The following is a 22342-nucleotide window of genomic DNA, read 5'->3' on the forward strand; positions in this document are numbered from 1 at the left end:
AACACTGCCCACCAGCGTCCCCAAAGAGCTGTAGTTGGTCTTGGGGAAATAATCTTTTGAAAGTGGAACCAAGATTGCCAGGTAGATTGGTAACCTCGTCTCCCAAGGAGGGCAGCCACACTACTAGTTAATAGTTAAGCTTCGTGGAGTAAGAGAACAAAGTCTGGGGAGTGTTGGAGTTCCTGTGACTTCTTGGTAAACTTCCTCATCTTTCCTCCCCATCACTCCTCCTCCCAGAACTTCTCAGACTTGCAGCCAACACAGGCAGTGCTGCACGATGCCAGCAGGCTCCTCCCTGCTCTCCCTCCTTGCTCTTGAAGTTCTGCCTGTCCACTGCACACGTGTGTTCCACGCTGTTCCTCCTACTCTGAGTATCTTAGGAGCAGGCACTCTGCCCTGCACAGGGAGGTCTGTGGTGGCCCAAGCAGCCTTTGATTGGATGGGAAGCCTGTCCAGCTGTGGGTTCACGGTATTAGGCTGCATTCACCCGCAGGCAGAAGAATGAGCTATCAAGATTTGGGGCTGGCCCTGTGGCCGAGTGGTTAAGTTTGCGCACTCTGCTTTGGCAGCCAGGGTTTTGCCAGTTCAGATCCTGGGGGAAGACATGGCACCACTCATCAAGCCATGCTGAGGTGGCATCCCACATGCCACAACTAGAAGGACCCACAACTATGTATCAGAGGGCTTTGGGAGAAAAAGGAAAAATAAAATCTTTTTTTAAAGATTAACTCTATTACTGATAAATATGATATTTTGATCTCCATTTGTGTGACTTCCATGTCTATGATTCAGTTGGTTCTTAACTTGGACTGGGAACCTAAGTGTCAATTAAACTCTAACTCTGACTGTTAGAAATAAAAATTACTATAAATTTTTGAAGGTAGAGCTAAGAGGGCTTGCTGATTAATTGTGGGGTATGAAAGAAAATGACAAATCCAAGGTGATTCCTAGCTTTCTGTCTTGAGTGACCAGGTTAATAGTGGTACTACAGACGTGCACTGTATAACGATGTTCCCATCAACCGCAGACCACGTGCACAACAGTGGCCCTATAAGGTTAGTACTATACGGCCTAGGTGTGTAGTAGGTTATACCATCTAGGTTTGTGTAAATACTGTAGGGGAGGAAGAAATTTTCCTCTACCCTTCTAGGTTCTTCTGGCCGGTCTAAGAATTAAATCAACATGAGACAGAATAACAGGAGAAAAACAAACAAAAGTTTAATAACATGTACACATGGAAGAAACCCAGGAAAACTGAGTAACTCACCAAAATGGCCAAAGCCACCACCTCTGAAGACAAAAGAAGATGTTGGGGTGAGGAGAGTCAGGGACTTCAAAGGGAAGGAAGGCAATTCACAGGTAGGTAAAAAGAAGCAAACGTTTGGAAAAGAAGTGTTTGTTTGGCCACAGAAACAGAAGAGCATAGAGGGGAGCCCAACAAACAGGCTTTTCTAGGTTCCTCCCTCCCACCTAGTTCATGTTTTGCCAAGATGATAGCTCGCTTCCTGAGACAGGTTTGTTTATCTGAATTATTTTGGGCAGTTAAGGAGAAGGTAACAAGAAAAACTTTCTGAGTCTTTTGTTTCTTAAAAATAATCAGCCTAAAATTAAAATAATCCTCATGTTAAAGAGACTCATTTTGGGGTGGCAAATTTTTTCTCCTTCAGTACACTCTATGCTGTTTGCATAATGACGAAATTGCCTAACAACGCATTTCTCAGAACTTATCCTCGTCGTTAAGTGACTCACGACTGTGTTTAATGACATAAGAACCCTAATTCTGAGATTAGTGTATACACGTGGTGAGAATGACGTGTGTGTGTCAGGGAAGGCTGCACATATGGTGAGTGATTTAGCAAATGGTAGAGGGAGTGCTATACATACAATATAGTGAGAATGGTTTAGTAAGGGTGGGATGGCTTGGAGCCAGGAGCATAAGTAGGAGGCCACTGATATAGTTCAGGTTAGAAATAAGGACTCAAGTATGGTACTGAGAATAGAGAAAGGAGGGTTAATGTAGGAGACATTTAGGAGGAGGAATCAGTAGAACTTGGTGACTAGTTGGATACAGATAAAGGGATAAGGAAAGGGAGTCAAGAAGAACTCCAGTTTCAAGTTTATGAACTTGCCCATCTAAGTTAAATATCTGGTAGAGACAAAAGATGTTAATTTTATTCTGCCATTTTAAATATGACAACTCTTTTAGCCACAATGAAGGCATGCAGGGTACAGGGAAAGAAAAATGGAAAGATAAACATCTCCAGAGCCTGTCTCCTATTCAAAAGAAAAAATGAAAAAACTATCTTGAATCCTTAAAAGCAGCAGCTAAGATTAATCCTTTTGGTTGAAGTGGTCTTCCTTTGGAAGATGATAAACTGTAAAAGGAGCCAAATAGTAAATATTTTAGGTTTTGCGGACCCTATGATCACTGTTGCAACTGCTTAACTTTGCTGTTGGATAGCAGAAGCAGTCATAGACAGCAGGTCCGTGAATGGGCACGGCTGTGTCCAGTAAGACTTTACTTATAAAACAGGCACTGGGCTGGGTGTGGCTCACAGGCCAGAGCCGCAGTTTACCAACCTCTGCAACTTATATAATACCTTACGCATATGGTGAGGTTGCCTTTCCTTCAACTCTTAGTAGAGGGCAATGCCTAGTCCCAAGACTAGTTAATAAAAGAGGGCCTTGCCATATTACGCAAGATTGGGAAGAAAGTGGTGCTTTTTTGATTGATGAGATCCCGAGTTATAGTAGCAAGTGGAATATGGCTCCCACATATGGACCTGTTGAGGGCTATAGGCAGGAGATTAACAATCTGATGCTAGATGTCTGAAATTTTAAATGGAATGGTCAAAACAGGGAAGAAGAAAGGAAATAGAAAGCAAATCTCTCTAGTCCATGTCCTTCTGACCACCTCTCCACCTTTGGGATCTAAAGCTTCCCTCTGCTCCCATCCAGCAGCAGGAACAGGTGGAAGAAAGGAAGGTTGTGACTTAGAGCCTGTGGCAGGGACTAAGAGGATTTCCAAATAACAGGAGGAGGCCAAAGGGAGGGGCTACTCTGCAGAGGGAAGGTGGGGACCACGTAGGGCGAGAAAAGAGGGAAGTGAAAGCACAGTGAGGGTAGGGACAAAGAGGGTGGGGTGATGAGAGACAGAGGGCCTATGAGAACACTTTTCATTGCCAAGGGTATGTCCGTGGGGGAATACCCTCCATATCCGGTCAGGGAGGCCTGTGCTCGTGGACTGTGCTCAGAGATGAATCCATTTGATAAGGAGAGAAATGATGAACTTCTCCTCTACCAGACTCATACAGTCTGGAATCTGTCTGTGGGAATGCTTGAGTTAAGAACTACTTGACTCCCATTCTGTGTGTTTGTGTGTGTGAGTGTCTGTGTGTTCACTTGTCTAGAGAAGGAGCGTAAACTCTTCCCCAGAAACACTAGTCAATGGCAGATATGAGAAACATTGGATTATATAAATGAAAAAAGGGGAATTCTGATGTGATATTAGTTTTATGATTATAAGCCAACAGACCTGGAAAGGATTAAGAGAGAGTATCTGACCTGGTCTTCTGCCTTTAGAAAAGTTCATCTTTCTTAATGATGTGCCTGGCAAAAGACCAGGCATTCTCCCTCAATGACCCATTCCAGAATTTTTCATTCTGGCAGTCTGGAAGTAGTAGAAATCTCCCCTACTTTAATCTCATTTGCTCCTATTTGATCTTCTGTGCTATAGACAAAATAAACAAAACCAACTCTTTCAAAACTCTTTACAGTTTTTAAGACACAGTAGAGGCTCATTCATTAGGGCATTTGGAGACTGGAAACACCCACACAACAGAATTGTGAGGATGACTTCTTTGGCCAGTGTGGCCAGTGGCTTGGACCTCTCTGTGCGGACAGCGTGGTACAGATTATAACGGACAAGCAAAATAACCTGTCAGTGCCTATTTAAGGTGAAAGAACCTCATACATTTTATGAAATAAAGGTCATTTACCACTGAGGAGAAGAAACTACTGTTGTACAGGCCGAAGTAGACATTTAAGCAGGAGAAAGCCTACTAATGACCGCAGACATGGAGGAGTCTGTGCACGCGAGAGCTGCGCTCACTTCTCCTTTAGTTTTGCCAGAAGCTAATTCAGCAAAGCTTGTTAGCAATTTCCTCAGACTTCTCTTTGCACACAATCAAGCATTTTACAATAAATAAAATTTTAAAAATGAAAGAAAAAATTATTATAGCATACTGCCTTTTGGGGGATTATTTTAAGATTAATATGCATCACAAATTCTAATTTTTTTGATGTGAGAATTGAAAAGCATAACCTATTCATTGTTTTTAAGATCATTAAATATTTAGGATTTTTCATAAACCCTAAGTGATGTTGCTTTCAGGTAAACTCAGATATCTTTACTTGATGCAAAATAACGAATCCTTAGTCCATTCTTTATTTGATTTACTTTTATTCGATAAATTGTTCTCTAATCATACAAGGCTTTTAAACTTACATATTTATTTGTTTTGGTCATTAAACACATCCCATTCTAGATGCCATTGTGTCTTAGCTGAGGTCAGGCTGCGCTGTGGTGACAAACGCACTCCTAAATCCCAGGGGCCCTAATGTGACAGAGGTTTATTTCTTGCTCATATTACATGTCCTATTTGCATCTGTAGGGGCTCTCTTCCACAAAGTGTCTCAAGTGACTGGGAGGATAGAGGATGCAGCACCGTGAAGCTGCGTCGTCCGGAACACAAGGCCACCCCTGGTTGCTGCAGTGCAGAGAGCTGCAGGTCACGCAGCAGCTGTTAAAGGCTTTGCCTGGAAATCACCTTCATGACTCTGACATTTACCGGATGAAAGGTCTTTTACTTGATCACAACGTGTTTTTGAAGTTCAGAATGATCTTCTCTTTAATGATGTCACCCCTCATTTACCTTTTCTTAGATGGATTCCAGTTTTGTTACCCTTTCTATCTGTTAGCCTTCTTACGTGTGGACAAAAGAATCAACTCGAAGTCATTTAAATGAGACGGAATTTATTAAGGGAGATTAGAAAGTCCAGGTAATTGTTGGAAAGCCTGGAGGAGCAGGTTCTAGGCAGAGTCACCACCAGTCCCAGAATCAAACTGTCTTTGCTGCCATGGGGAAGCTCCTGCCCCCACTGCTGGCCCCAGAACCATGGCATTGAAGCCACTTGTGCCAGCAGCACGGTTATCTGGAGCCTGTCTGCCCCTCAGGTAGTTCTGACGGGTGCACCTGGGAGCCAGAAACTGACCTTACACTGGAGGTTCAGAGGCTGGGGATATTAGGAAATGTGAAGTTTTAGAATTCACGTTAGGAAGACAGAATTCATAATGTGGGGAACTATCAAAATATGGGCTGGTTTTTCAGAAGATTTGGGGCTGCCATGAATAACAGATGTTCACTATACTTTTATAGAACTATTTTCTTTGTGCTTGTAAATTTTTTTCTGTTACAGAAGTAATATAACTGGAGATAAGAAAGAAGTACTCATATTGCCACCACTCTAACACAGCTACTGTTATTATTTTGTTATATTTCATTTTTGCCTCTTTTCTGTACAGAATTCTTCTCTATAAAATTATGTGATAATGAATACTGATTTCCTAGTGAAATATTAGATCACAAACCTTTTTCCCCACGTTGCCACATCATCTTCAAGGTCATGAATTTTAGTGTCTGTGCAATATTGCAACAGTTGGAATGGCTTTACTATGTACATATAATATTGTGACGCACGTCAGCGGTGTGACTTCTCTGATGACAGTTGTGTGCTTATTCTTTCATTTATGCTGTGACTACATCAACATCTTGATGGTTACCTTATTTTCTAGTTTTGATCAAGATGTGTGACCTCACAGACACACAGTCCAAGATTCAATGTAGATAGGGAAAGAAATGTGAAAATTTCAGGCAATTGTTTCATTTAATTATGAAAGCATAATCTTCACTCTTTAGAAAAAGGGACTTTTAGCGTATATCATCCATGCTGGCAGTCAGTCTTCCTTTATATAATTTTTTAAAATTCCAGATAACTGTTCCATTCATTCACTTATGCCATCATAAATTCAATGTAGTTTCTAACCATTGTACACAGCAAAATCCAATTTTATTGAGCTATACACCCCCAAAAAAGAAAAAGTCACACACACTGTAGCATTAAGAAAAATCCATTAATTCATTTGAAATATTTGTATTGAGCACTCACTGTTCCAGAGGGCTCTGCTAGGCTCTGTGTGAACACAAAGATGTGTAAAGTATGATTCCTGCCACGGGGAATTTTAAAATCTCTGATCAGGAACTTTTTTGTGTGTGTGTGTGAGCAAGATTGGCCCTGAGCTAACATCTGTTGCCCATCTTCCTCTTTTTGCTTGAGGAAGATTGTCACTGAGCCTACATCTGAGGCAATCTTCCTCTACTTTATGTGGGATGCCGCCACAGCGTGGCCTGATGAATGCTGCCAGGTCTGCGCCAGGGATCTGAACCCATGAAACCCAGGCCGCTGAAGTGGAGTGTGGGAACCTAATCACTATGCCACTGGGCTGGCAGTGGAATTTTCTTTTTTTAAAGCAGCAGTATGTTGTACTGCCGTTTAAGTTTTATATAAAGGCACTAAAAGGACATTGGATTGATAGTTAAGAGACTTGAGTTTTATTCATAATTCTAGCACTGTGTGATTTTCGACAGGTTGCCCAAACTCTCTTGGCCTCAGTTTCCTCATCTGTGAAGAGAAGTAGTTAGACTGGGTGAGAGCTCAGATTTCTAATCTCTAACATTCTGAAAATAGGTGAAATGTCCTGAAGGCTGTCAGTGGTTCTCTGTCACAAAAAGAATAATAAGTAAATATGTGTATTATATGTATGTATATTTATATGCACACACATATGGACACACACATATACACCTACAAAGGATATTTGCTTCGTGAAAACTTATAAAATGGGAATCCTGTATAAAATTAATGAAGTACTAATAGAACTTAAAATCTATCATAAAAAGAACACATCGCTTCAGAGTTATCTATAGCACCTGTAGTCGTGGAATCTCGGTCTGCTTCGATTCTGTAAAAGTTTGCTGGACAAGGTTCTCTCAGACGGGATCATTTAGGTTCATGTTTAGGTACAGGATTCAGTTAAAAGAGAATAGTTGCTATTTTTTTTTTTTAAAGATTGGCACCTGAGCTAACATCTGTTGCCAAACTTCTTTTTTTCTTCTTCTTCTCCTCAAAGCCCCAGTACATAGTTGTATATTCTAGTTGTGGGTCCTTCTAGTTGTGGCATGTGGGACGCTGCCTCAGTGTGACCTGATGAGCAGTGCCATCTCTGCGCCTGGGATCTGAACCAGCGAAACCCTGGGCCGCTGAAGCAGAGTGCGGGAACTCAACCACTCAGCCACGGGGCCGGCCCCAATAGTTACTTTTTGAAATGGCTAATGGACGTCCAGCCTCTGGATAAGGTAATTTTCAAGTGTAATCTCGTTTAATCCTCACAGCAGCCCTGTGAGGGAGGCATTCTGATTCATTTTACAGACCGGGAAACTCAGGAGGCTACGGAATTGCTCCCAGCCATCTAGCTGCAAAGCCGCAGAGCCAGTTCCAGCCCAGGTCTGTCTGACTCCAAGGTCCGTGCTCCTTCCATCCCACCTATTTTGTAGACCTCTCTCACTGGACTTCGTTAATACTGATATTCCTCTCATGATAATAATCATAACTTATCTGCACTAATTTCTCATATCTTGATGTGGTCAAAACCAGCAAAATCACATGGACGTGATTTTCCAAATAAAGGTTAAAATAAAATCTTAATTATGATCTAGTCTTATTTAAAAAAATGTATGTTTATATATACATGCATATGCACTGACATTAGTAGAAAGCATCATTATTTAGGGCAAAAATCATTTCCTTTATATTCTGTCTTTTCCACATATCTTTCTGAAATGAGGTAAAGAAGAGCTTTCTCCCCTGAACCCCTGGATGCTCCGGAACATTTGAGTCAAAATTTTTCTCTGAGTCTCAGTCATCCTCTGATGAATCGCAAAGTAGTTTCTTTTTTCCCCTGACTTTCTTTTGAACGATACCTCATTTGTAATCATTATTACTTAGTGGACAATGAGTACATCAGGGTGGCAAAGCCTTTTACATTATTGTCTAATAAATTCTTCCAACAGCTTCTGAGGAGACCAACATTTTACAGAAAAGCACAATGGGATGTAGATATGCTAATTTTCTTGGCCAGAGTGGCAGTGAGTTTCCCCAGACACAGCCAAGGAAGAGCTGAAGCAGTCCTGGACTTCAGGACAGAGACTCTGCTCCTGGAATGACAACACTTCATGGTGGCACTGATCTTACAATTGCAGAAAGCCCACTTCACTTTGCAAATGAAGCAGTGATGGAGCACCTTAAAAACAATCTAGAGTTCCCAGTTTCTTCCCCAGAGCAGATTCACCTTATTTTCCAGTTACTTTTCGAGTGTGTGCCCTTGAGCAGTGTGAAGCGAGAGTGGCCTGTCTCCCCACAAGCAGAAGCCCTTCTGTGTCTGACTTCCAGCCAGACCTACCTGAGCACAGGCCCTGTTATTAAATCAGTGTTTTCTGGGTCATTTTACTGTTCACTCTTGACAAGAGGAGCTTCCATCTTTTAATTTTTCTGATGACTAAGCTGAATGTGTCTTTGGTTTGGATGAAAAATTATACAGTTAAGAGAAGGTAGTAAACATTTACTATATGGCTAATAAATAAGACTATGGTATTTTATATTTGATTTCATGAATTTGTAGTTCATAAGCAGACTCTCCAGCATCATATTAGAAATGAAATGCCAAATTAGAATTTTATGTTAGGTCATATGATAATTTGTCACTAACTTTGATAGCCACAGAGGAAATGAAATACTATCAGAATTTATTTAAGAAACTGTGTCACCCTGTCCAGTTAGAATCAGAAACATACTGGGGCCGGCCCGTGGCCAAGTGATTCAGTTTGTTCGCTCGCTGTGGTCTCCCAGGGTTTCGCCGGTGCGGATCCTGGGCACAGACATGGCACTGCTCATCAGGCCACGCTGAGGCGGTGTCCCACATGCCACAACTAGAAGGACCCACAGCTAAAAAATATACAACTATGTACTGGGGGGATTTGGGGGAGGAAAAAGCCGGGGAAAAAAAAAAGAAACATACTAAAACTCTAGTAACAGAAGCACCTCTGGCTTTTGAGCTGACTTGGTTATGTGGCACTTATTGTCTTCCCAACAGATGGCAGTGCTGGGAATGACTTTTCCTCTCTAAACAACCCATTACAGAAATACCCTTGTTAATAGCCTTCTGAGAATCATCAAAGTAAAACAAATTGACGAACAAACAGAAAGCCTCAAAACCCTGAATATTAGCAGGCACATAAAATTATATGGTCATTAAATTCTTTTCTAGGTCCAAAATGCTGTAATTGTACAATTTAAAGGAAAAGGAAAAAGCTCTCCCGGCAGTTTCTACTTATCCTGCTCAGTAGATGGCACACAACTGAGCTGCTGCTGCACTGCCATTCTTTCGTTATTCGGTGAGGACGTGGGTGCTGAGGAGCGACCTGGGACGCCAAGGTGCGCACAGTGAGGCTGCCCACAGAGATGGAGCCCAGGACGGCCGGGGCAGGAGGGAGTTTCTGTCCAGGGGGAGCAAGCTGTAGGGTCTAGGCAAGGGCGAGGCAGTGAGGCACCTGAGAGTGATCGCATCCTTGAATTTGGTGCCCCAGCACCCCGGCCCTGGGAAAGGGTCTTGACAAGGTCTGTGCCAGTGAGCAAACACCAGCCACAAACCTGGGAATCTTGAAGCCGGGAGGGTGAGTTGGAGAAGCCAATCAAATCAAAGGAAGAGCTAGACAGAGAAGTGTTTTCTTTTCTACCTCAGGGCACTGGATTCCAGCAGGTGTACAACCCTGACATTCCCCACTAATTTCCTCTTCTCCCAGGAGCACCCACAAAGAGGAAGGGACGATTCTACGAGTCAATATGGAGTCAGTAGAGAAGAAATAGGTGTGGGGGAAAGAACAAGCAAGATCAGAAGGAATTCTGTACACAAAGGCTGGGTGGTGGGCTGCTCCTCTGCAACATTCCCTCTGCTGGGCTCGCCGGGGCTGGGCTGGGCGTCCTCCTGGGCCTCCTGCCAGGGCTTGAGAGCCAGCCATGCTCCAGGGAGCGCTCACCTCTTGGTAGTCACTGCTCCCCTTGCACAGAGGCTGGGGGAGCCAGACCTATGTGTTCATTTCACATAACTGAGCTTAAATCTATAACTGAACTGAAATTTCTATTTCAAGCTTCCATTCCGCCTGACAGCAGAAATATAGTTCAGTAGACTGCAGATGAGCTTACCTCTGGGTTTTTTCATCATTTCAGGTAAACTATGAATTCAGAACTTCTCCTTTCCCTCTCATCTCCCCAGAGTGGCACTGAAGTTTAGGAGACATGATGTGAAGCGTCAGGTCTTTGGCCATCAGCGCCCCTCTAGGCTGGCGTTCACTGCTGTGTCCACATTCCCATCGACTCGGATCATCAGTCCTGCACTTGCAGCGGCCTATCCTGATGGTGACGATTCTTCCTGAGCCACGTCCTCACTCCTCTTAGGGACTGGGGAACTGTTGGATGTTCCCCTGTGCCACTCTGGAGACTTGGGGGGATGTGGCAGACGTGGGGCGCTGTCCTAGACGCATCTAGTTGCCACTTCTACCCTCCCCTGTTCACCCTGGCCCCACCTGAGACGTGAGCACAGGTTCCTGTGCTCTCAGATCCCCAAAACTCCCTGGACATTCTATGAGTCATTGTGACTCCTCGCCGACCCTGGCACCCCAGCTGTATCTTGGAGCCACTGTCGCTCTCTTATTTGACCTCTCTCTTCAGCTTGGAGAATTATCTAACGCTATGCTGTCCAACACAGTAGCCACTAGTCACATGAGGCTACTGAGCTCTTAAAATGTGGTTAGGCCAAAATGAGATGCACTGAAACTGAAAATGCACACCAACTTCAGACTTAGTATGAAGAAAAGATTATAATATCTCATTAATAATTTTTATATAGTTTACACATTGAAATGATAATACTTTGGATATGTTGACTTAAATAAAGTTAGTGTTACAATTAATTTCACTTGTTTCTTTTTACTTTTTAAAAAAATGTGGCTACTAGAAAAATTTAAATTGCGTTGTATTTCTTTTGGACTGAGCTTATCTAACAAGTCTAAGGAAGTGTTCTGGACTGAATTGTGTCCCCTTGCTCCCAAATTCATATGTTGAGGCCTGAACTCCCAATGTGACTATATTTGGAGATAGGATCTTTCTGGAGGTAATTAGTGTTTAATGAGGTCATAAGGGTGGGGCCCTATCCAATAGGATTGGTGTCCATATAGGAAGAGGGAGAGACCCCAGGAAGGCACTCACAGAAGACAGGCCGTGTGAGGACACAGTGAGAAGGCCTCAGTCTGCAGCCAGGAAGAGAGCCCTCAGCAGACACCAACCCCACCAGCACCTTGATCTTGGACTTCCAGCTCTAGAACTGAGGAAATAAATGTCTGCTGTTTAAGCCCCCAGTCTCTGGTAGTTCGCTATGGCAGCCCCAGCAGACTAAGGAAGGAAAACTCAATCTGATAGGATGTATCCTTCCAAAATCAAATGTTTATGGCATTAATTTTAGCTTCTGATCCTCAGAACCCTTTCTCTCAGTCTATTGTCTGTGCCGGGAAGTTTAGAAATCTAGACTGAAGCTCCAAAGTTGAGTGAAAATGAACTTTTGGTTCTGTGCTGTCTGTGACTTCCTTCCCCAAGGCCATAGAAGCGGCTGCCTCTGCCACCTGAAGCTGAGAGAGGGGTCATAGAGCCGAAGGGCGGGATGGACAATGGAAAATACATTGGTTAATATCAAAATATCAATCTACAATAGCAGCGAACTTTTCCCATTGCCCCCTTCTGTCAAAACTCGGGACGATCTGATTTCATTTATTTGGTCATTCATTAATTTGTTCTTTCTTTATTGCCTACAGATTGATTACATATATTTTAGTGTGAATAGTATTCAGATAGCATTTGCATTAAAAGTTTCAGATCTTTAATTTAATAATGAAAGATATTATTCTCTCTTTAAGGAATTGGAAGTATCATAGAAACTGCATGGTAGGTAGTGGTGGAGAGATGTGGTTAAACGTGCTAAAACCCTGCTGTTTGTATCATGAAAGCTAGAACGTTTTGTTAGCTGTGGAGGAGACCTTGCTGCTCACCCTCTGCACAGATCGTCCTTTGCTAGAAATTCTGTAATTCCTGAATAACACATATGGCACACACACAGAGTCCATCTTGGCCTCCAGCCAAGACAGTGGATGTGGTCACGGGGAAGCGGAAGGCCAGAAAGCCACGTCTTCTACTAGGATGGGTGTGGCTGGCGTCTTCCGTCCTTTGTGCTTTTCTGATTCACCGGGCATAACTGGGTCTTATTGCTCATCTCACTGCATTATAAATGTCTGCTTACTTCTCTGTAAACCTCCAGAGAGCAGGAAAGTACTTCTGAATATTCCTTTACCCAATGCCTAGCATATAGTAGATGCATAATAAAAGCTTTTGGAATGAAACAAAATGAATGTAAGAATCCAACAAGTTCTGCCCTCAGATCCTTATTCAGACTTTCTCTTACCTCCTATCTCTGCTGGCCTGGACCCAGGACAGGCATCTTCCTCCAGCTCCTTTTATCTTAACCAACCTCTCCTCTTCTTTATAAAAACGAATTATTTAAAAAAATTGTTTAATTACTCAAGTACTACTTGAGGATATTCTCAGTATAATGTAAGAAAATAATACAAAGAAATTTTAAATGCTGAGCATCTCCTCCATTGCATAGTGGTGTAGGGATAGCCTTCCGAGCCCTGTCCTGCGCAGCTTTACGTATCCACTCAGAGATATGTATGTGTGTATGTTAATATATTAATACTAATATGAATTTATATATTTAGTCTAAATGATTTCATGCATAATATGTGTACTATTCTGCAACTTGCTTTTTTTCCACTTAATAATTTGATATCCATTTATGTCACTATACATACATCTCCCTTGTTCTTCTTTTAGCTGCTGCAAAGTATTCTATAGCACAGAGGAACCAAAATACATTTGAAATATATTTAACCTCTTTCTATTTGATGATCACATAGGTGGTTTGCAATTTTTTGCTGTTATAAACAATGAAGCAGTGAACATCCATTTGTATACATGCTTCTTTGGACATGTGCAAATGTTTTTTATGATAGATTCTTAGAGTATGAAGTCATTATTAAAGGGTACACATAGGTACTGGGGACAATCTTGAGGAAGAGGTTTTCTTGGCCATTTGCTACACGATGTTTCCTTACTTGTAAACCAAATAGACTTGCTAAACTGTGCTAGGGCAGAATGCACAGCAAGACATAGGTTGTCCCAGTGCAAGGGGATATTTGTGTAAGTGATATGACCATAGACAGACCATCTGATGTCCTTTGGCACCCCTTTGACGTCCTGTGGCAGTCTTCCTCCACTGCATGTCAGTATGGAAAGGGACCCTTCCTAGCCCTTTCCCAGGCCTTTGCATTATGTCTGAAGGATTTTTACATGCCTGCTACTTTGTAATACCTCTGTCAACGAATAGAGGAAGCTGCCTTCTGTACTCCAAATGAGAAAGGAAATGTTGTTATTAGATGTAATTACTGTCTACCATCTTGTTCATAAAGGGGGAGGTGGTTCACATCAAGAGAGTTGGTCACCGTGTCATAGCAAAGGTGATGGATCTGAAGACTTGCACCTGCCCCGTGGACACAGTTCAACAGTTAACAAGGAAAGCCTTACCATCTGAAGGTGAAAAACAAGAATGAGTATATATGAGATAATGTTATCTCAAGAAGGAAATAAAGTGACTTCTCTGCTATCTTTCTCTTGGAGTTCAGAGCTTTTTCACTCCCTGATTTATATCGAGAAACTTAATTACTGAGGATTTGGCATGAGGATAGGTATATTCTCTAACCATTGGCTCAAAATCCCCCGCAATGATATATTTAAAAATTTAATATATTGCCAAATTACCCTCCAAAAAGCCTGTATCAACTTGCACTCCCACTAATAGTGAATGTGTCTAACATATTATCAGTCTTTTAAATTGTCCTCTGATAGGTGAAAAATGATGTCTTACTATTTTAATATGCATTTCTCTGATGACTGATGACATTCAGTATAATTTTACATCATTTCTGGCCATCCGAATATCCTCTTCTATGAATTGTCTGTTCATCTTTGTTGCTCATTTTCTAATTGGTTCAGTGTATCTTCTTTATTGACTCGTATGAGTTTATTATAATGTAATATGAATCTTTCATTATGTATTTTTAGTATTTTCTTCTAGCTGGTTTTGGTCTTTTTTTTTTTTTTTTTGAGGAAGATCAGCCCTGAGCTAACATCTGCCACCAATCCCCCTCTTTTTTGCTGAGGAAGACTGGCCCTGACCTAACATCCATGCCCATCTTCCTCTACTTTATATGTGGTATGCCTACCACAGCATGGCTTGACAAGTGGTGTGTAGGTACCCACCAGGGATCCGAACCGGCGAACTCCAGGCCACCAAAGCAGAACTTATGAACTTAACCACTGTGCCACCGGGTCGGCCCCACTTTTGATCTTTTGATTTTGCTTAAGGTGTTGTTTTCATACAAAAATTGTATATGCTTACGCAATTACATATATTAATATTAGTTCTTTACAGGCTTTACAATTTTTGCAATTTTAGTTTAAGAAGGCCATCTATAACCAAGGTTATTAAACCCTTCTTCAATATTTTCTTCTAATATTTCATTTTATTTTAAATGTATTTTAAATAGAAATTCTAATATGAGTTCATTTTCATTAAAAATTCGAACAATTTCTAGTAATATGATAAACTAAGCTGTAAGTAAAACCCTTCCCAGGGGCTCGCCCCATGGCTGAGTGATTAAGTTTGCGTGCTCCACTGCAGACAACCCAGTGTTTTGTTGGTTCGAATCCTGGGTGCGGACGTGGCACTGGTCATCTAAACCACGCTGAGGCAGCGTCCCACATGCCACAACTGGAAGGACTCACAACGAAGAATATACAACTACGTACTGGGGGGCTTTGGGGAGAAAAAGGAAAACAATAAAGTGTTTAAAAAAAAAAAACGCTTCCCAGTATACTACCCACAAAAATGCAGTACAAAACATTAAAACAAACAGACAAATGAAAAATCCAATAAGCTTTTTTTGTATGTTCATCTGAGGCTGAGCTAGTGAGAAATTAAGGGAATTTTTCAGAGGCCAGGGGGAAAAGAAAGCAAAAATCTGTAGGGTTAGGTAAAGCCCTGAGCATTTACGTGATCCCTAGTGGCCATGAGCCTGAGTGTTAATGGGCCCACTGTCCCAGGGCTGAAGACGACGCCTGCACCCTAACCAGGATGGGGGCTGGAATAGGGTGCCTTCGGGGACGACTCAGTGGCTGAATTAGAAAACCCCAGCCAGCAGAGCCCATTAGTGGTGATATATGCCAGTCTCACCTGGGCTGTGGGCAGAGTTGAACAAAGAGGAAAAAGGCCTGAGAATTCTAACCACAAGCCTACTGTCACGGATGTTTAGAACTGGAATTCATACCACCTGTACATCCCCCAAAAGCCCCAACCCAAAAATGTAGTTGGAAGCATCTGTGACGCCTAGAGGAAACAAATCTGAATCCTCCTTAAAAGAACACTTGTCCAATTCAAATCCACACGTATGCTTCCAAGGACTGTGACTTCAGATACATGTGGAAACAGCAGAACCAGCACACTGCAGAGTCGGGCGTTAAGGTCTGGAGTGATCAGGTGCAGAATAAAATATAAGTCTGTTTAATATATTTAAAGAAAAAATTTAACAGATTATTGGAAGAATGCCAAACTATAAGCCATCAGAACTGACAGATTTGAAAAAGAACCAATAAAAGTTCTACATATTAAAAATGTAATCGTTGAAATTAGAAATTCAATGAGAGGCTTAAAGAGTAGATGAAGCACAGTTGAGACAATTCATGACAGAAGAAATTACAACAAATTCAGAAAAAGACAACAAAAAGAATGAAACTATAAAAGAAACATTAAGAGACACGGAGGATACAGAAGGAGAAACTCTGACAGATATTTAACTGGAGTTCCAGGAGGAGGTAACAAAGACGAAGGGAGAAACAACACTATTCAAAGAGATAATGGCTGAAAATTTCTCGGACTCTGAGAATTTCTTCTATTCATCTGGTGATGAGAAATACCAATACACAGATTCTGAAAACAGAAAGAATTGCAAACAGAATAAATAAAAAGAAATCTACACCTAAACTCACAGTGAAATTTTAGAATACCAAAAGCAAGGAGACTATGTGAGAAGCATCTAGAGAAAAACACAGTGTATCTATAAAAGAATTATATTTAAACTAACAGGAGATAGTTCCGCAGCAATAAAGGAAACCAGAAGACAGTGAAATGGTACGTTACGTGTACTGAGAGAAGATAAAGTTTAAACACTATTATGTCTAACAAAATAATCTTTCAAACATGAGGTTAAAATAAAGTTATTTTCTGACTAAAAAAATTGAGAGCTTTTATTAGAGCAAAGCCTTATTGTAAGATCTTCTAGAGAATGTACTTCAGGATGAGGGGTAATAAACACAGGAGAAAGTCTGAGTGTAAGAAGACGCGTGAGCAAAGAACACGGCAAATGTGGATCAAGCTAAGCAAGCAAGTACTGAATAGACTAGTGATGATGACGTTTATTTTGAGGGTTAAATAAATTAAGCTAGATACACCTAGGTAACAATAGCATGTATAATGAAAGAGTGGTAAAAGGGAGTGAAAACATTCTAAGGTCCTTTTATTTTCTTAGTAAAGATATTATCTTCAGACACTAAGTTAAATATGAATGTTAAGGTTTTTAAGGTAACTATATTCATTTTCTATTGTTATATAGCAAATTCCCACAAATGTAGCTGCTTAAAATAATACACATCTTGGGGCTGGCCTGGTGGGGTAGTGGTTAAGTTTGCGCACTCTGCTTCACCGGTCTGGGGTTTGCAGGTTCAGATCCCGGGCACAGACCTAGCACCACTCGTCAAGCCACACTGTGGCAGCGTCCCGCATAAAATAGAGGAAGAAGGGCACAGATATTAGCTCAGCGGCAATCTTGCTCAAGCAAAAAGAGGAAGATGGGCAACAGATGTTAGCTCCTCTCTCTCTCTCTCTCTGTCACACACACACACACACACACAGAGAGACAAATACTCATCTCTATTTCCCAGTTTCCGTGGGTCAGGATTCCAGGCGTGGCATGGCTGAATCCTTTGCTCAGGGTCTCACAAGGCTGCAGTTAAGGTGTTGTCCAGGCTGGGGTTTTCATCGGAGCTCAGGGTCCTCTTCCAAGCTCATTCAGGTTTCTCGTGGTTGTAGGCCTGAGGGCTCAGTGACTAGAGGCTGCCCCTCTTCTTGGGCGATTCACAGCACTATTTGCTTCCTTCCAGGCCAGCAGGACAAATCTGCTGCTTTGAATGTCCTTTTTCAGGAAGGGCCCAATCCCTTGTTAGGGTTCTCCTGATTAGGTCAGACTCATTCAGGATAATCTCCCTTTTGATTAAATCAAAGTTAACTAATGTGGAACGTTAATTATATCTTCAAAATCGCTCACCTTTGTCATAAAATTTAATTAGGAGAGTAACATCTGTCATATTCACAGCCCCATACACACTCATGGAAATTGGATTAGAAACCACAAAGTGGGAATTTTGGGTGCTATCTCAGAATTCTACCCACCCTAGTAACCATTAAAGAGAAGAATTAGGTTGTATAATTTCCAAACCAGTAGATGTGAAAAAAGGATATGGAAAGGAAAAATTGCAATCAACTAAAACAAATAACAGAGAAAACGTTGAAAAGTAGGGTAAACAGAAAATATAAAATAAAACGATAAATAAAAATATATTATAAATCACAACCCATCTTAAGAAACCACATTCTGCATATATAGCCAAAGATTGTTAAACGAAATTACAAAAAGAAAAGTTCAACTCCATACTATTAACAAGAGACATGCCTCGCCTAAGGATGCAGAAAGGCTGAAAAGGAAGCCCAGCAAACACTCACCCAAAGAAGACTGAGGGAGCTGTATGAGAAGCAGAAGCTCACCTGCCAGAAAAACATTCCTAGAGAGCACAGGGATCATGACACACTGAAAAAAATTCAACCCACCAGAGAGAGAGAACCATTCTAAACTTGCCAGTACTTAATAAAATAGCTTCAACATAGAGGATGCAAAAACTGTCAGAAGTGTAAGAAGAAATTATCATATCACCATTAGATTGGCAAGATTTTAACATTCCCTCCCTCTTTGATCGATAGATCAAGCAGACAAGATCTGAATAAACAGTTATGGAACTTGGCCTAATGGACAGATACAGAATATTGAATTAAATATTAGAGAATACACATTCCTTTCAAACTTGGAACATTTACAAGAATTGACCACATACTAGGACATGAAGCATCCTGAAGCATCTCAATAAATGTCCAAGAATCAGTATTTTTTTTACCACAATGTAATTAAGTTAGAAATAAATAATAAAATAATAACTTAAAACTTCGATACATTTGCAAATTTAGAAGAAAGCGTCTAAATAACTGATGGATCAAATAAAAAATTATAATGGAAATTAGAAAATACTTAAAAATAACTAACAAATCACTGAGTAAAAAAATGTGTGGCATGAAGTTAAAGTGATACTTTGGGGAAATGTATAGACTTAAATGCTTATACGGAAAAGAAAAAAACAGATAATAAATGAGACTGAGAATAAAAGAATTCTCCTTAAGATGTTATAAACAAGCAAACCACAATAAAAGTAACAGGAGACAAAGCAGAGAAAGTAGAATGTGAGAAATAATGAAGACAAAAGAAGAAATGAATGAAATAGAAAATAAATAATATATTAGTATTAATACATTACTTAGTGAATAATATGTTAGTAATATATTACTTACAAGTATTACTTATATATTGCTTATATAATATATATATTTTTTCTATAGAAAAAAACTAAAACCAAAAGCAAGGAATGAGTGACACCAGCTCCAAGTTAGTGGTTATTTCTGCAGGGGAGGGAGGATGCCGTCATTCAGGGGCCCACAGAGGTTTTCAGTGGTATTGGTGATCTATTTCCTTAGCTGGGTGGGAGAGACAGTGGTGATAATTGAAATTTTTACTTCTCTTATTCTTTAAAATATACATATACATTATATAATTTCTTTCATATTGCGATGTCTCACATTTTTTTAAAGTTAAAAAATTCAAAGCATACAGATAAAGAAAAATCCCCTTTTAACCAATCCTCCTTCAAAAGAGAAATTTTATGTGTATCTTTCTAGATTTTTTCCTATGCATTAACAAATATGTATCTGTAGAAATATATAGTTTGCTATTTTGCGGGGTGAGGGTTAACATAAGTGATATTATACCAACTGTACTATTTTAGAATTTGCTTTTCTCTCTTAAAAATACTTCTTAGCAAGCTTTCCCTGTAAGTATACAGACACTTATCTCATTAGTTTTTTGTGTTGCACAGTTTCACATGGTTGGGAACATTCTTCATTTACCCTGTCACCTTGTATCAATCAGAACAAGCTAGGCTGTGCAACAGTAACAAAGAAACTTAGAATCTTGGCAGTTTAGAACAAGACCTGTTTATTTCCATACTCATGCTACTTGTTCATTCTGAGGTGACTGAAAGCTGTACATTGTGTGTGTGTGTGTGTGTGTGTGTGTGTGTGTGTGTGTGTGTACATTTGTTTCTGCACTTCCTACTCTGCTCTTTTTAAAAAATTGCCTATTATTCATGATTGTTTTGTCTCTTTTTGCCCACCTTCTCTTTCATGTTTAATTTCAATCGACTTGTCAAGTTTTATTAAAGAGCTCACATTTTAACTATGGTTTTTCTCCTTAAAGCCCTCTCCTTCTTCTCAGTAAATGACATCACTATCCTCTCAGTAGTTTCATCAAAAAACCCAGGAGTTATCTTGGTTCTCTCTCACATCCACATCAAATCCATTAGCGAGTTTCGGGGCTGCTGCCTCCAAGTTGTGCCTTGAATCTGATCACACACAAAAATATTTGCTGATAACGGCAATATGTTGGTATTAAAAAAAAATCCCACTCTCCTTTGTAGGTAGAAGAGGCCAGGAAGAGGCTCGGTGTCTGACGACATCAGAGGACCATCTCTGGACTGCTTCCCTCTAGACTCTTCATGTGTGAGCAAAATAAACCTCTAATTTGTTTAACCCAGTGGTGGTTTTTTGGTGTGTATTTCTTGAAACAAAACACAATTCTTAACAAATAAGTGACTTTTAAATCAATAGTATTGGAAAAACTTATTGTATATTTGAAAACCAGACATAGTATTCATAAAGAAATTCAAGACAGATTAAAAATCTAAAACTAAAAAGCAGAATGATAAAAATATCAGACTAGCAATAGGCTGAGGTTGTTATTTACACTATTTGCCAAATAGATCTGGTGTGCTCCGTTTCTGGGTGCACAGTGGGACTGCACTTCCTGCCTCCTTGTGGTTACACGGGATCATGCAACTGGTTCTGGCCAATGAGTTGTGAGCAGAAGAGGCAGGTGGCCTTCTGGCCTAGAGCATTTAATTGACTAGTACCCTTCAGAGGTCTCTTTCCCCTACCCACAGTGACCAGCAGTGCTCATGGCGGTGGCTGCTCCATTCGCCTGGGTCCCAGAATGAGGAAAGAGGCTCTGCATCTTGTTTATTTGTTTATATATTCATCTCCCTCCTCCCCCAGCATTAGAATGTAAACTTGAGAGCAGGGGCTCTGTGGCATTCACCACCACACCTCCAGTGCTTAAAATAATTACTGATATAATTAAGTGTTCTATAAATACTTGTTTCTGATTGATTTTGATTGGGACTGGATTTAACTTATAGTTTAAATTAGGAGTGAACTGGAATTTTTACAATGCAATATTTCTTCCTTTATTTGGCTATATTTTTTAAGACCACAGTAAAGATTTAATATTTTCTTCACGCAGGATTTGCACATGTGTTATTGAGTTTATTCCCAGATATTTTACAGTTTTTATTGCCATTGAGAATGGGATCTTTCTCAGTTATTGCTGGCTAAGAGGAATGCCGCTTATCTTTGTATGTTGACGTTACATCTGGCCCCAATGTAAGTCTTAGTTTGTCATCCAGTTCTCTGAGTTTTCTTGCTAGACACTCAAGTCCTCTAGACACTTTCCTGCCTTTCCCTTTGACTTGGGACTCTGGGATAAGTGTCACATTTTTGGGCTCCCTGGGTGTTATTTAAATTAGTATTTAATGACATTTCTATACTACAAATTTACTTGTTGGGTATTCTCTGTCACAGCTCAGAGGATAACTCCCTCCTCTTTCCTTAGTGAACATTATGCCTGTTATTTTAGTGAGCTATGTCAGATACTGGGTTATTATGGGCCTGTAATGATAGGACTCTGGAGACCACTTACATGTGGGCAGGAGGAAAAATCATTAGTAAACACCTGGGGAAGTGCAAGAAGCTAAAAACCCAAGCTGGGGACAAGCTTGGTCTGGTCAGCAAATTGGCTGATGTTGGCCAGTAGGTCTTGCACGTGATGTGAGGAAGGGAGGCACTCCTCCAACCAGAAATGGGAACTCTGGTGGGTAGCTGCATCAGAGAAGGTATTAAGATTCTGTTCAGGACCCTTTCTGCCCAAACCCGTAGGGAGCAGCACTCCATAGGAGGATTATTTTGATGGAAGAGAAAGCTGTGGATTAGCCTCTGTGCCCACTACCTTTCCATTACCTGGCATAGTGCTTGGAACATGGCAATGAATACATAATTGTCCAGTTGCGGGCATAAAGATATTTTCTGACGCATGCATTTGATTTCTGTCAACCCATGAAATTAAAAAAATTAAAATTTCCACAGTGAATTCAAGAGGAAGCTACCTTCTGTATCTTTCTGTGAACTTTAGATCTTCCTTACTTCCCGGTATTTACATTTCATTCTGAGATTTCTGTAGATATTTTCATGCAAACTTATGTGTATAGTTTTGACTTGGAAGTATTCAGTAAAGGTTTGGTGGAGCAAGGTGTCCCGATACATAGTTAGATAGAAAATTGATAGAGACTACAGAGTGGGCAAAAGTAAGAAGCCCATACTCAACAACAAAGAAGTTTTCTATGGTTAAAAAGGGCTTTATCCTAAAAGTTAGATGCCAAGGCTTATGGAATGCTAGTTTTG

At 40.6% G+C, this 22342-nt stretch overlaps 1 long non-coding RNA gene across 1 annotated transcript in view; it reads left to right on the forward strand.

Annotated features, from left to right (window-relative positions):
• Positions 1-20364, forward strand: part of LOC139045296 (uncharacterized) — a 72805-nt gene extending 52441 nt beyond the window's left edge. Inside the window, exon 3 of the long non-coding RNA XR_011503355.1 lies at positions 20248-20364. This is a non-coding gene — a long non-coding RNA (uncharacterized lncRNA). The remainder of the gene's footprint in view (positions 1-20247) is intronic.
• Positions 20365-22342: the final 1978 nt, after the last annotated feature.

Source organism: Equus asinus, chromosome 5, assembly GCF_041296235.1.
Source record: "Equus asinus isolate D_3611 breed Donkey chromosome 5, EquAss-T2T_v2, whole genome shotgun sequence".
NCBI classification, from domain to species: Eukaryota; Metazoa; Chordata; class Mammalia; order Perissodactyla; family Equidae; genus Equus; species Equus asinus.